The sequence below is a fragment of the Pinus tabuliformis genome, chromosome 2_1 (assembly GCF_031772625.1).
Source record: "Pinus tabuliformis cultivar Carrire ecotype Pingquan chromosome 2_1, CPIR1, whole genome shotgun sequence".
In the NCBI taxonomy this organism is placed as follows: domain Eukaryota; kingdom Viridiplantae; phylum Streptophyta; class Pinopsida; order Pinales; family Pinaceae; genus Pinus; species Pinus tabuliformis.
This window is the reverse complement of record NC_142299.1, coordinates 429,002,632-429,019,389: the sequence shown is the minus strand read 5'-3', so window position 1 is coordinate 429,019,389 and position 16,758 is coordinate 429,002,632. Positions and strand designations below refer to the sequence as shown.

The window sequence follows — 16,758 nt, the reverse complement described above, 5'->3', positions numbered from 1 at the left end:
GACAACCTCTATATATAGAGGATTGTCCCTCCTTTAGGCCGACTTGAGGCCAACTTGAGGATAGTAGGCTGACTTCACTTCTTTTGCATCAAAATTGCTTCTTTGATGATTTCATTGCATGGAGAGGACTTTGACTTTGCTTGGAAAGATATTCTTGGACTTTTATACCAATATATACATGATTTAACATTCCCTTAAGGTCTTCAACATTTTCTTTCGACTCTTTGATTCACCTATAACACTTTAACATGTGCTAGACCTATTTCAATGAGCAAGAAACTCATTGATAAATATAACAAAAACAATATTTCTTTTCTTGAATAAATATAAATGTCAAAAGTACATTTATGAAGACCGAACCTAGTTACACTTTCTTCAACACTCCCTCTTAACTAGGGAGGTATTCATAAATAATTACAAGGTGTTTGCCTATTTTTCATTCTTGAAGAATTTACATAAGAGAAATCAGATTGGCAATCCATCTGTTATAGCATCATAGTAACCAACATTGTTCATAGCAAGGCCTTTGACTAACAACTCTATCTCTCATAATATTAGAGCACAATGTTGGCGAGACCAATGACTTATAGACACCTTAGTCATTGTCTCTCAAGGTACATACCCACCTGGGTGTTCACTGAGTATGACCTTCTAGGACTATTCTTGTCTTGGGTTCCTAGCCCTCAAAGAATATCGGTTCTCTTGCCTACTCTTGTCTTGGATGTCCTACACATCCTCAAAGAGTATCAAATGCTAGATGATTACCCAATCCTCCCATTCTTTCTTCCCAAGTGAAGACAAGAATGTTGTGTCTATGCCCAAGTTTCATATGACAAGGAACTTGCCCAAGTTCCTTTGTAATTGGGAACTTGTTAGAACTCCCTCTTAGCTAGGGACTTGTCCATTCATTAGCAACTTCTTCTTTGTGGGTCCTTTAGCTGCTTGATCTCCTTCTTTCCTTTGATGTCATAAAGTCTTTGTTCGAACTTCTTCTTGGTAGGGCACTGACCATCGATCACTTTCCTTCCTGGGTTTTCATGTCATTGGTTTCTTTGTGGAAAGTGACCTTCTTCATATATATCAAGTCCTCCTGTCATCTGGCTTCTCCTTTGTCATCTTTTCTATTCATTGGAATATTTTTCACATGGATGCTTAGTTGTACTTGCTTGTTCCTATACTTCGATCTAGTAGCCCTTCATGACTCCATCCTGATATTGCTTCAACATCAAATAGTGCTTTTTTTATGGCTTCTTCACCATGACATCTTTGTAGAGTTGAATAAGTTATCTGATTCTTCATATCTCCAAGGCCTTCATATGTGTCAAGGGTCCTTTGATATTTTTCTTCCTTTGTTAGAGTTGTCACCACTTCTTTTGTGAGATGTCTTTAATGGATCTTGTCAAATAGTGATTCTTTGTGACCATGGTGTTCTTCACATGCTTGATATCTTTCTTCATTTGCTTCTTCTTGGATAGATTAGTCAACTACCTTATACTCCTTGTGGGAGCACTTCTTCATGTTGACCTTCATTGTATTGTAGTACATGTCTTTGAGCATGTTATTGGTGAAAGAGATCCTTTTATACTTCATTGTGTCATAGAACTATTCCCATGACTCAATAATATATATGATGGCATGACTTAAGTTTGATGCATACATACCTCATCTTGATTCTCCTTTGATCATATTGACTTCATTTGATTGTACTTAGTGTGGCCCTTCTTGCTTCATCTTTTCTTGCCTGCATGTCATCCTTTTCTTGAATCCCATGAATGTGACTCCCAATGAGATATATGCCCTTGTTTATGACTCTTCTTTTGAAGATTCCATTAGAGGATCTTGAAGACCCTTACCCTGCAAATGTTTCTTCCTTTTGATGATATATGCATTCTAAGATTCTTAATCAGGATCAATTATTATTTCATTATGGATGAGGTCCTATAATGGGTATGCTCCTTCTACATGAATATCTTGAGCTATATCTACCATGCTCCTATATTCTAGAACATATATTTAACCATGCATTCTATTTTATTTCTACATGCTCCTATACTACTCAAAACTTTGAAAGAAGATTCTAAGTAAAGAGTTTGACTTAGTCATAGTAGACATCTGGAGGATCTTCCTTCTTTTGCTTCTCATCTTCTTCTTTCACCTCTTGAGTTACATGAGCTTCTTCCCTTTTTATTTTGTTGTTTTTGTCCTTCTTAAGTTTACGACAATCCCTTTTGTAGTGTCCATATTCTTGGCATCCAAAGCATTGGATTTTGGACATATCTCTATTGTTTGTTCTTTGTGGACCAAACTTGCCAAATTTTCCCTTTCTCTTGGCCATAGCAGCAAATGCCAGCTCCTTTGATCCCACATCATCCTTTGAGACCATAGTCACTTAGTGGGGTAGCTTCCTTCTTGACATATATGCTTGATGTGAAGTTGCCCCAATCCTCAATTAGAGCATTGTTTACTATAGTTTTCATTTCTCTGTCAAATATGACTTCTCCTAACTCTTGAAGTTGATCCCTCATCTCATAGATCTTCATGAAGTAGGGAGTTATTCCTTCCTTTGATATCTTCATTTTGTACAAATCATTTTGTAGAGATATCACCTCTCCAGCTGTGCTTACTAAGAATAGCTCTATTAGATTGTCATATATTTTTTTTGATTTTTCAAATTTGGAGACATAAGGAATGAGAGAGTCCTTGATATATTCTATTAGAATCCTTTGAGTTCTTGTCTCATCCTTATTGTACTTGGCTAAGGCTTGAGTTTGTTCCTCAGCGAGGATAGTGATATAGAAGTTCATTCTCTTTAAGAAGTAAATCAGTCCTCTTCTTCCATGCAAGGAAATTATTGGTCCCAACCAATTTGTTGCTTTCCCAACAATAGCCCAAACGATACAACTTCGATTAGACTTCTCCTTCTTCGTTGCACTAGAGGCTCCTTAAACTTGCTTTTCCTTGACCCTTAACTCGTCTTCCTTCTTGCTGATTTCAGAGGTACTATAAGCTTATCGTTGGAGGAGTGGACAACCTCTATATATAGAGGACTATCCCTCCTTTAGGCCGATTTGAGGACAATGAGCCGACTTCACTTCTTTTGCATCATAATTGCTTCTTTGATGATGTCGTTGCATGGATAGGACTTTGACTTTGCTTAGAGAGATATTCTTTGACTCTTATATAAATATATACATGGTGTAACATTCCCTTAAGGTCTTCAACATTTTCTTTTGAATCTTTTACTCACCTATAACACTTTAACATGTACTAGACCTATTTCATTGAGAAAGAAACTCAATGATAAATATAACAAAAATAATATTTCTTTTCTTGAATAAATACAGATATCAAAAGTACATTTATGAAGACTGAGCCTAGTTACACTTTCTTCAATAGTATGACGAGGAATTTCCTAGATTCTTATGGGTAGAGGCATGCAATACAACGATGTATATTCAGAATAGAACTCCTCATAGAGCATTGGGGAAGAAAACACATGAAGGGGTTTCCTCAGGGAGAAAGACAAAGTGATTCATCTCCAAATATTCGGAAGTGTGGCATATTGTCACATTCCATATGAGAAGCATAGTAAATTAGAACAGATTGCAGAAAATTGTTACCTCGTAGGATATAGAGAGACCTCGAAGGCATACAAAATCTACATTCCTAGTAGTAGGAAGATTGTAGTAAGATAGGATGCAAAGTTCATGGAGGATAAAGCTTTCAAGAAATATCGAGAGATGCCAACAAAAGATCAGTCAGCGGATGTTCCATTAGTCCAACAACAACAGGGGTAGCAAGGAGGACAAGTAGGAGGACAGACACCAGGATCAAGCACAGTGACCAGTACCAATATTTCCTCAGGAGTAGGAGATCTTGGCAGTTCTCAACAGATGGAACAACAGGAGGAAGAATTGATTGAGCCATCTGCCACCATCGGTAAAACCAGTAGGCAATTATGCGATCTGAAATGGAGTAGATTAGTAATGTTGTGTTAATTATCCATTCAGAATAAAACCCAAGATGTTTATCATTTTCTTATCAAGTGCTTAAGGATTCAATACTTTTGCTTAATTAACTGACTCCCATGAGAGTTTCGTATGTAAATGTTAGAAACTATTTAACATAAAATATATGCTAAACATCAGCAAAATAACAACAGAGAACATCAAAATACAACACACAACAAGCACATGATAAAGGAGTTCACCCCTCCTGGGCTACGTCTCCTTGGTCTAGCTTCCAATGGCTTGGCCCTCTCTATTATGCTCAAATTACAACAAAAGTGTGTTTAAAATGCTCAAATTCCTCTGAAACCTATCTCAATGAGTTCAAAATAGTCAAAAATCGTTATCCAACCCCTTTTTGCATCCCATTTGGATAAGACTGAAGAAGTTATGACTTCTCCCAGTTCTTCCACTATTTGTTCCACAAATTGCTCCAAAACTTACCAAAAACTCCATTTTCGCTCCAAAATATGCTACCGGAGTGAGAAATTTGTCGCACAATGGGCTATATCCTGTCGTCCGTATCACAAATCGCAATCGGCAAGTGTTGCAAACTCTTATGGTCTTGTTAACACAACAAAACATTGTGATTGCGATATCACAGACCCGTCAGGGATATTTAACTGTAACATATAAAATCCCGCGTCTAGGGTCCATCGCTCATCGCAATCGACGAAGTTCAGTGGTCGAAGGTCTTGTTAACATGGTGGAACTCTGTGACGTGATATCGGTGGACCTGACAAGATATTAAATTGAAACCTATAGTAGCATCGCATCCGGGAACTATCACATTTTACAATGTTAATGACAGAATGTTGTGCAATACGATATCAATGGACCCGATGAGAACTTAAACTGTGACAATTAAAATCTCACGTCTGGGTAATTTATCGCATCGCATCCTGGTAATTGTCGGGGGTGGATTCAGACTTGTTCTCCCCTTGCCGATCTACGATTGCGATATGTGATGGCCTTATTGCATCACAACCCTGAACTTGTCGAGGCCAATTTGTAACGCCTTTCTGCCTTGCGACTGCAATTTGTGAAATGCAGGGGCTAATGGAAGCCTGCCACTTGGTGCCTCCTCATTCGCTGAAGACCTTGCCACATCATCCCAATCCTGCCATGTAGACAAGTCAAACTTAAACTTTGACTTGCTCTAACTTCTGCATACGAACTTGGATTTGAGTATCGTTCACACCGTTGGATTCAGAATGATGAGCTCTTCAATCTAAAGCTAAATTTGACAAGATTGTGGCAGTTTGATTTTTGAGCATAATTCTCAACACCTAATCACTCCTCCCCATTGGAAGCCTTTTGGACCCCAAAATATTTATATTTAGTTATTGAACAGATAAGGGTATTGTTCCCTCACCTTCCCCACTTCAATCCATTTGGCCTTTGATGGATGTGCACCTTTGAGACCCACCCGAAGATAATCAATACTTCCCCTTTTAGTTGTCCTTGTCCTTCTGTCAAGTATAATGTCTTGCTGAAGCACATCAAAAAATTATGGAGAAAAATCTTCAATTGATGGAATCTGTACACTTTCTCCTTGATCTTTAATCAAAGGAGGCTCATACAATCTCAAATTTTCAACATTAACAATGGAATAAATTTGCATATATGAAGGCAAATCTAGCTTGAAAGCATTATTACCAATCTTTTCCAGAATTTTAAATGGACCATAATGGATTGGTTTCAGTTTTTTACCTTCACCTTGAAGCCTTTCCTTGCTAATGTATAGCCAAACTTCATCACCTACTTGAAACTAATGATCCACACGATGCTTAGCATGTGTTGCGTTATACTTGTCTTGACTCTTTTCTAGTTGTTCTTGAACTGTTTGGTGAATCAACTGAATTTTCTCAATGAATTTATTTGCTCTGTCTATGTCGTTATGTCCATCTACAACTACATTTTTCTCAAAGATGAAATCCAAAGGTGATTTAGGCAAATAACCAAGACATGCCTCAAAATGCGAAGTTAGTGTAGAAGAGTATTTAGCTCGGTTGTAAGTATGCTGAATATAATGCAACTGTTCATCCCACAACTTAGGATGTTTGCTGCAATATCTTCTTAGCAAATGAATAACTGTCTTGTTAACCACTTCAATTTGACCATCTGTTTGTGGATGGAAGGTTGTACTTTTCTTCAACTTGGTGTCCATCAAGTTCCATAAACTTGACCAAAAATTCCCAACAAATCGAGAATCACGATCACTTACAATAGAAGTAGGAAATCGAAAATGAACCCATACATTTTGAAAGAAAAGTTGAGTTGTTTGTTCAGCTGTAATTTTCTTTTTACAACGCACTAACATGCACATCTTGCTGAACCTATCCACAACTACATACAAATAATCATGACCTTTCCTTGATAAAGGAATACCTCCTACAAAATCCATAGAAACACTTTCCCATGGACGTGAAGGTACTGGAATTGGTGTGTACAATCCTTGTTTCCTATCACTAGGCTTACTAACTGCACATAATGAACAACCTTTGATAAATGTGACACACTTTCAAGCATATGAGGCTAGTAAAAATACCTATGAAGATTTGTTATTGTTTTACTTACACTGAAATGTCCAACAATAAGAGAAGTGTGCGCTTCCCTTGTGACATTTACTCTCTCTCCCTATGGAACACAAAGTTTTCCCAAATGATATAACAGATTATCATGCACATGGTAGTCTAATTCCTCAACTTGGTGGCCTTGAATCAAGTTTAAATATACCTCTTGAAGGTCAGCATCATGAGCATTTTGCTCAGCATAACTTTCAAGCAAAACAAAATGATTCTTGAGTAAAATGGTTGCATTAACAATCGGTCTAGAAAGCATATCAACAACTCTGTTACAAATACCTTTCTTGTACCTAATTACCAAGTGGAGTTGCAAAAATCCCATCCAACGAAAGTGCCTTGATTGCTGCAATTTTGTTTGAGATTGTAGATATTGCAAAGGTTGATGATCAGTGTGAATAATGGTTTCTTTTCCCATCAAGTAACGCTTCTATTTCTTCACACTTTGCACCAATGCATAAAGTTCTTTATCATACATAGGATAATTAATAACAACACCATTAAAAATTTCAGAATGAAATGAAATGGGCTTACCATGCCGTAAACGAACTGCACCCATGGCATAGTCACTTGCATATGTTTGTATTTCAAATGGTTGTTTGAAATCCGACAATGCTAAAAATGGGGCCGAACTGAGCTTTTGTTTTAAAGCATCAAATGATTTTTTCTGTTTGCCTCCCCACTAGAAGACAACCTTCACGCTGGTAAAAGCATGTAGTGGAGCTGTTATGGAACATAAGTTGGCAATGAACTTCCTCCAACACTGCGTTGTTCCCAGAAAATTCCTTACTTCTGTGACTGATTTGGGTATTGGCCAATTCACAAAGCCCGAAACTTTAGAGGGGTCAATATTCAACTCGCCTCCTCCAACTATGTGGCCCAAATATACTAAGGAAGTTTTCCTGAATTCACATTTAGACATCTTCAGAAATAATTGTTCTCTTTTCAAGACATCCAACACTTTCCTCTCTTGCTTGACATGCTCTTCTCGTGATTTGATGAATATCAAAATATCATCTAAATAGACAATTACAAACTCATCAAGAAATGATATTAAAACATCATTCATAACTCTCATGAATGTAGCTAGAGCGTTGCAAAGACCGAAAGACATAACCAACCACTCAAACAATCCCTGTTTGGTTTTAAAAGCAGTCTTCCAAATATCCTCCTCAATTATTCTAACTTGATGATATCCACTTCTCAAGTCTAATTTAGTGAAATATTTTTCATTCTTCAACTAATCTAGCAAATCATCTATTCTAGGCAGTGAGTATCGATTCTTTATGGTAATTTTTTCAAAGCTCCATAATCTACAGATGTGCGCCAGGTTCCATCTTTCTTGGGTACCAAAACAATTGGTGAACCACATGGTGAAGTAGAGGGACAAATTACACCTTTATCTAACAATTCCTGGACTTGTTTCTTAATTTCTAAACTTTCCAGAATTGACATTTGATACATACCAATATTTGGGAGTGGATAGTCTTGTTGTAGTTGAATTTCATGTTGAATTCCCCTTTTTGGTGGCAATCCATTTGGTTCTTGAAACATGTCTCCATATTGATTGACCACATCAACCAATTCATCTTTGAGCTTCATGTCACAACTTGCAAAAGATTCAGGCTCTGTGTCATTCTTTTTTTTGATCATAAGGAGCACGAGATTCTTGCTGGAATTGACCAATCACTTCATTTGCCCTGCACTTGCCAAAGACAGATTAAGCTTTCTACGATGGGCTCTCACAATATACTCCACTCCATCTTTGAACAAATGATATTTGTTCTCAAATCTATGGAAAATGACTTTCCTGTCATACAAATATAGGCTTCCCAACACAATTTCAGAAATATCCAGTGGCACTATATCTAATTCGACTTCATCAACGAAATTGGCAGTAATTGCAAACCTGAAAACACATTTTCTTGTGACTTGAAGATTCACATCCTTGGTTATAAACCTAACGGATACGATTTATGATGAGGCACGGTTTCCAGATTCAACTTCTTGACCAAGTCTGTAGAAATTATATTTTCTTGAGATCCACTTACAAACAATGTATCAATCTTGGTGTGTTTGTAAATAACTCAGATATGGAACATCTATATTCTATTTTCCTCATTTGAAACATTATTGGAGTTATTTTCTGCACTGGTGCTTGCCACAACTTCCTCTTTGCTTGTCTTTGCCACAACTTTCCCTTTAGTGACTATGGTTGAAATCTTCCCTTTATCACCTAAGTCAAAACCCAAGTCTTGTTGTGTAACAACATTTGTCCTTTGTTTCCCTTTATTTTTAGATTCCTTCAGTCATAATTCTGGGTGAAGCTTCCAACAATGTGCTTCATCATGGCCCTCTTTGGAACAATTATTGCACACGGGTTTCTCCTCTTCTTTCTTAACATAAGCATTATTCTTCTGTTTTCCTTTAAATTTCTTCCCTTTTTCACCACTCTAAAATGGCTTCTCCTTGCCTTCTTCCTATACATTTTTCCCTCTTGCTTCGAGGTGTGTAGCTTGAACACAAACCTTATCAAGATTCGTGGGACTAAACATAGGAATGGTATGTTGAAGATAGCTATGCAACCCTCCTATGTATTTCAACAAGGTATCTTGTGACTGTAAGTCTACTCCTAGCATAAGAGTTGTTTTCCTAAACTCTTGAGTATACTCTTGCAAATTTTTACCTTTTAATTGTCTAAAAATTTGCCAATCCATCATAGCATTTTGCATATGGGCTAAAGGGTAGAATTGTCTTTTATAGCGACAATGAAATCAGACCAAGTAATAGAGATCTTACCATGTTTTTTGATCTCGTCTTGAGTCCTTGCTTCCCACCAAATGAGTGTTGCACCCTCCATTCTCAATGAAGCCAACTGAATTTTGATATCATCCTCTTGAAGGTTCTGAATTCTACAATACACCTCCAACTGACGAATCCAGTTATCCAACTTCTCTGCATTCACTTCACCATTGTACATAGGCAACTCGAATTTAACATCAAGCTTTAGAAAAGGTGATTTACCAGTTCCTTTTGTAGAATGATGATGAGTATGAGTATGGGTTGTCGTAGTGGAAGAGGGTGAAGATGCTTGTGAAGTAGAAGATGAAGAAGATGGTGGAGAGGGTGGAGGTTTGTCTCCATTCCCATTGCCTCCTTTTCCATTACCTCCTCCTGAAGAGCCTTCTCCTTTGGGAGGTTTGGAACTTTCTCCTTGCAATCTATTGTTCCTCTCTTCATAGAGGACCTTCACCATCTTTGTCATATCAAAGAAATATTTTCTTAATGTCTTCTCATCTTCTGTCATGATAGGTTCTCCTTCACGAGACATGATCTCTGGAGACTCAACTGCAACTTCTGCAACATGAGGATGTATTGATGTAGAAGACTTGGGAAACCTTGCTCTTTTTCCACTTGACCCAATTTAAAGGCTTTCAACCAACTTTCTTCTCCTCTTTTGAGTTTTAACCTTGTAAGCATGACATAAACTTGCAAACAATTAAATCCTTCTTTCAAAGAGCAAATCTAGTAAGAAAAAACTAATGCACTGATACCAACTTGATATGAAATGGAGCAGATTAGTAATGTTGTGCTAATTTCCCATTCAGAATAAAACCCAAGATGCTTATCAAGTGCTTAAGGATTCAATACTTTTGCTTAATTAATTGATTCCCATGAGAGTTTCTTTTGTAAATGTTATAAACAATTTAACAAAAAATATATGCTGAACAACAATAAAATAATAGCAAAGAACATCAAAATACAACACATAGCAAGCATAAGATAAAGGAGTTCACCCCTCCTAGGCTACATCTCCTTGGTCCAGCTTCCAATGGCTTGGACCTCTCTATTATGCTCAAATTACAACAAAAGTGTGTTTACAATGCTCAGATGTCTTTGAAACCCGTCTCAATGAGTTCATAATACTCAAAAATGGCTATCCAACCTCTTTTTGCATCCCACTTGGATAAGAACTCAAGAAGTTATGACTTCTCCTAGTTCATCCACTATTTGTTCCACAAATTGCTCCAAAACAAACCAAAAACCCCATTTCCACTCCAAAATCTGCTAATGGAGTGAGAAATTCACCACACGGTGGGTTATATCCTATCAGTCGTATCACAAATCACAATCGACAAGTGCTGCGAGCTCTTATGGTATTGTTAACACAACCAAATGTTGTGATTGCGATATCGCGGACCCGCCAGGGATATTTAACTGTAACATATAAAATCCCGCGTCTGGGGTCCATCGCTCATCGTAATCAACGAAGTTCAACAATTTAAGGTCTTGTTAACATGACAAAACAGTGCGATGCGATATCGACGGACCCGATCACAAACTATAGCGACATCACATCCGGGAACTATCACATTTCGTAATGTTAATGACAGAATGTTGTGCTTTGCGATATCGAGGGACTCAACGAGAACTTAAACTATGAAATATAAAATCCCACGTCTGGGTAATTTATCACATCACAACCTGGTAACTTTCGGGGGCCGATTCTAACTTGTTCTCCCCTCGCCGATCTACGATTGCGATATGTGATGGCCTTATCGCATCACAACCCTAAACCTACCAGGGCCGATTTGTAATGCATTTCTGCCTTACAACTGTGATTTGGGAAATGCGGGGGGCTAATGGTAGCCTGCCACTTGGAACCTCCTCATTTCCTGAAGACCTTTCCACATCATCCCAATCCTGCCATGTAGACAAGTCAAACTTAAACTTTGACTTGCTCTAACTTCTGCATACGAACTCAGATTTGAGTACCATTCGTACCATTGGATTCAGAATGACGAGATATTCAATCTGAAGCTAAGTTTGATAAGATTCTAACACTTTGATTTTTGAGCATAATTTTGAGCACCTAATCAGTATGGCAGACACTAAGGGATGTAGAGGAGTTTTTTGGAGCTCCCAGAACCGACAAAAGGAAGCATAGACAACCTGACAGATACCAAGCCTTAGTAGTACAGGTTGAAGAACCTTCTAGTTTTGAGGAAGCTGTACAACACCAAGTATGGGTGGATGTCATGGTAGAAGAATACAATTCCATCATGACGAATGATGTCTGGGAAGTGGTAACTAGACCAGTGGATAGATCCGTTGTAGGATCAAGGTGGACCTAAAAGATCAAGTACGCTGCAGATGTCAGTGTATAGAAGTATAAGTCTAGGTTTATAGCAAAGGGGTACGCTCAAAAGGAAGGAAGAAACTATGAGGAGACCTTCGCCCCAGTAGCTAGATATACCTCTATCATATATGCTATATCCCTAGTAGCTCGGATGGGATGGGAGATTCACCAGATGAATGTCAAGACAATATTCTTGAATGGGGTGATCGAAGAGGAGGTGTATATTGAACAACCCGAAGGCTTCGAGACTCATGAGAAGAAACTCATATATGCAGGTTAAAGAAATCCCTATATGGGCTTAAGTAGGCACCTAGAGCTTGGTATGGTCAGATTGATAGTTACTTGCAGTAGTTGGGATTCATCAAGAGTGATGCTGATCCCAATATCTATTATCTAATGGTGGATAATGAGCCACTTATTATGGTATTATATGTAGATGACTTTTTTCTGATAGGGTCATCTAGGATCATAAAGGACTACAAGAAGAATCTTGAAGCAGAACTCAACATGAAGGATATGGGGTCGATGCATTATTTTCTAGGGTTGAAAGTTTGGTAGAAGAATCGGGAGATCTTCCTCGGGCAAGGAAGATATACTATAGAGATTCTGAAGAGATCCAGGATGTAGGATTACTGACCCATGGCGACACTTGTGATCACCAACTAGAAGAAAATAGATGCATCAAGAGATAAGGAAGTGGACCCCACCTTGTACAAACAACTCATTGGGTCGCTCATATATCTAGTCAACACCAGGTCAGACATTTGTTTCGCTATCAACACCATTAGTCAGTTCATGGTGGAAATGAAAAGGGTACATTGGGCAACAACTAGGTAGATTCTTAGATATGTGAGTGGAACAATCGAATATGGATTGAAATACACCCAAGGAGATGACATCAGATTGAGCGGATTCACATATGCAGAATGGGCAGGTAGTTTAGTAGACTATAAAAGTACTTCCGAGTATTGCTTCAACGTTGGATCAAGAATGATCTCTTAGTGCAGCAGGAAGCAGAAGTCAGTAGATGTAAGCTTAGCAGAAGCAGAATATATGGCAACCAACACAGCTACATGCGAAGCCATATGGCTTAGAAAATTGCTTGTGAGTCTGTTAAGAAGATGGAAGCGACCAATGTTTACTGCAATAATCAGAGTTGTATCAAACTCTCTAAGAATCCAGTATTTCATGATCGATCGAAACACATTGATATCAGATGTCACTTTATCAGAGATTGTGTTTAGTGTGGGGCAGTAAAACTGCAGTATGTCCCCATAGGAAATCAAGTAGTAGACGTACTCATAAAAAATATAGGAAGAGTTAGGTTCATCCAGTTCAGGGAGCATATGGGTATGGTAGAGAACCCGTTTTAGTAGCAGAAACAAATGGTTTCTCAGTTGCAGTAGTTGTAGATGAGAGGGAGTTGTAGTACAAATGCAGTTGGCAACAATATGTAGGTTCAACAACAGTACAGATGCAACATTTGCGCAATAGTTGATGGGAAATGATGTCAGACATCAACAACACAGATGGAGATATTATAGAGTCAGGGTGATGCTTCAACATGTTGCATTACTAGGGCACACTCCTTGCTAAGAGGGAGTGTTGATTTTTGGTACCATTATATGTGCTCTAAGCCTCAAAATTTGGAGGGAGGTTAGGACACATGTATTCCAAAATACCTAGAAATCATTTTGGGAAATTCCAGCCAAAGACAATTTTATTAAAATAATATTTTTTTTAATGGGTGCCTAAGTCTAAACTTAGAAAATTAAAATAATTAAAGGGTATTAATGAAACTAGGTGTGAATATTCTAAAAGAAGACAAAGATGGAGTCAATATGATCTAAGCCATTGATTATAATGTAATCTGGGCCGTTGATTACTCAATTGGAAGATTATAAGAAGGGCTTCGATGGGAATTTGGAATATAGGCCAGGCATATACTCAATTGCCCAAGAAGATCGATTTTCTCACTGACTGAAGTTCGACGAGAGAAAATTGAATCAGAGGGGGAGTTGCAGGTTGGAGAGAGAGGGCACCAACAATAGTCGGGAGTGCAGGAAGCAGAGAGAAGAAGCAGAGGAGAGGAGGGACAACGCAGAGACAATGACGTTGGGACTACGTAGTCACTACTCAGAGGGTGACACAGTGAGGGCAACAGGTCCTCTCTAGAGTCAGAAATTCACTGTGAAGCGTGAGAAAATTGTATGTAAATTTTTCCATATAAATTCCTCTTCTATTCTACTGGTTGTATCTTGTACATGATATTTTGTTGAAGATCAATAAAGAAACTCTCATTTGCTGCATCGATTTTCCCACATTGGGTTTTTCCGAGGACAATTGTTCAAAAATAACTGTGTCATTGTGATTATACTTGTGCTAGTATTTTTCCTTGCATTTACTTTCCCTAGTACTTTAATTGTGAGGGTTGCAGTAGAATTTATTTTGATATTTACTGTAGAAACAATGTGAATAACTTATTTCTGAACTAATAAGTAGAAGAAATAATATCAGTCACTACAGTTGGATTCCTATTCAGAAATTTTCACAGAAATTAAATGCAATATGAGTGTTAAGCAAGGGTGTTCCTTATCCCCTACTCTTTTTGGCATTTACATTGATAAGCTAGAAGAATGTTTGGAAGAAGTAGTATGCAATGTCCCCAGGCTCACATATGGTCATTACTCTTATCCTCTATGTCCATGATATCGTTCTTTTACCCAAAATCCATGATGATCTCAACAAGCAACTTAGAATTCTCCACGATTACTGCATGAAGATGGGTATGGCTGTTAATAGTGGCAAGACTAAAGTCATGATAATCAAATCCAAAAAAATCAATTATGATAATTTTGTTTTTGATAATAGTTACGTGGAGGTTTCTTCCTACAAATATTTAGGTATTGACATTCATCAATAGCTTAACTGGAACTATAACATTGAGAAAATGATAATAGGAGGCTGGAAAGCTTATTAGGAGCTTGAAAAACAATTGTAAGTCGATTGATCTTTGGGCATGGAGTGATAGAGAATTCCTCTTTGAGACTCTCATCACCCCTGTTATATTATATGGGTGTGACATTTGGGGTTGTAGTATATCTATAGAATAATGGAGTAGGATAAAGCTGATCCAAAAGCAATTTATAGCCTATAACCTCAATATTAAAGGAAATACTCCCTACCTTATCCTCTTGATCGAAGCGAGTCTTTCCCCATTGAAAGCATGACTATGTTTAGGTATTTGATGTATAGGAAGAAGCTTTACAATACAAAAGCCAAGAGGTTGCCCAAAATTGCTTCTAACTCTAGCCAAAATCCCCATCTCTGGCTTAAGCAAGGGTGGCATAATGATATGTAGTCTTAGCTTAACCATTAGGAGAAAAGGAGGAGATCATCTTGGAGAATAAGGATAATATTAAAAATACTATTACTTCCAAATTTAAAGATAAGTTGTGGGATGATACAAAGTTAGAAGGAAAAATGAAGCTAAGGTATTATAAGGATGTGATCAACCCCAATCTTGCGAATTATCTCTTTGTCTTGACCAGTGCTAAGAAGAAAATGAACATTGTGAAGATAAGAACTAATTCTTATGAGTTTTGAAGTGAAACCGGACGTTGCTATATTCCCAAAACACTTTGGAACGAAAGAGTGTCACCTTTGTGATACTAAGAGAGTTGAAGACATAAAACACTTTTTCTTGGAATGCACGACTCTTACTCACATCTCATTTCCACAACCTTTGTCACAATACCAACCTTATTGACTTGTTAAGTCAACAAAACTATAATGATCTTTGAATGCTTCTCTCCCTTCTTTTCGGTCATAGAAATGATTTTTTATAGAGTTTAAATTAATTTTTTTCTTAAGCTCTGATTAGTCTTAATGGACATTAATCACCATCATCATCAATAAAATATTTGACTCAATCAAATTACATAAAAAATAAAAAATAATTAATAATTATAATTATCAATAAAACATTTTGACTCAATCAAATTACATAAAAAAAATTAAAATAAAAAATTAATAATTATAATTATCAGTGAAACATTTTGACTCACTCAAATTACATAAAAATAAAGAAACCAACCTAGATCCATCTTAACTTATCAACTAGCCCCTAGAGGAATCGAATCTCTCGAGATGCAAACCTAGAGAAATCAAATCTCTTGAAATACAAACCTCATTTAAATTGAAAAGAAATTTAATTCTTTTAAACACTTGGTAAATTTAAAATTATGATGGATCTACTAATCAAATTTATTAAAATATAAACTTATGAACCAAAAAAATACAAATCTATCTAAAATAAAATAATTAAGTTTAACAACTTCAATAAATAAATAAATAAATAAATATATATATATATATATATATATATTTTAAGACTCCAAATCACCCTGCTAAGTGATCTGCGGATGAGCCTAAAAGATGCAATGTTATTATAAAAATTCGTTGATAGTCACATAAACCCTCGTTGCAGAAACCCTAACACTTCGTTTATTACCGGGCTTTTGAAAACCTAGATGCGGAAACCCTACCTTCGCCCTTTCTTAAGAGGCATCTCAAGATTTTGTTGCAGTGACCTGATCTCCCTCTATGTTTTTATTATTTTGATATTCTGCGGTCGATAAATAAAATGTGTATGGAGGGATATGACGATAAATCATCGCATTTCAGATGCAATTATCTTCGTATATTTGCCTGATGATACCTGCACGTCAGTCTGATCCTTCTTAATTTTTACGCATTCATGTTTATGTTTTAGTTTTTTGATTATTCATGTATTCAGTTTTGTCCTTCCTCTTATGCTGTCAGGCTAAGCTTATCGACGGTCGAGTGCTAAGAAATTATTGTTCTTAGTTCTCAACATAATCGTAAGCAATATCAAACTTATCGTGGCCCTGCTTATGACTTCCTTCATTTTTTCTGTTGAAAGGGTGGAAAGCATGGCGGTTAACAGCTTTACCATTCTTATCATGGGTATTGCATTGATCTTTGGGTGTTACGTTAAATTTTA

General features: G+C 37.1%; 1 non-coding gene across 1 annotated transcript; it reads left to right on the top strand.

The window, feature by feature from the left end:
• The first annotated feature begins 16,385 nt into the window (after positions 1-16,385).
• LOC149200724 (small nucleolar RNA Z122) lies at positions 16,386-16,475 on the top strand. Its single transcript, XR_016254067.1, has one exon. It is a non-coding gene; the product is annotated as a small nucleolar RNA Z122 (small nucleolar RNA).
• The last annotated feature ends 283 nt before the right edge of the window (positions 16,476-16,758 follow it).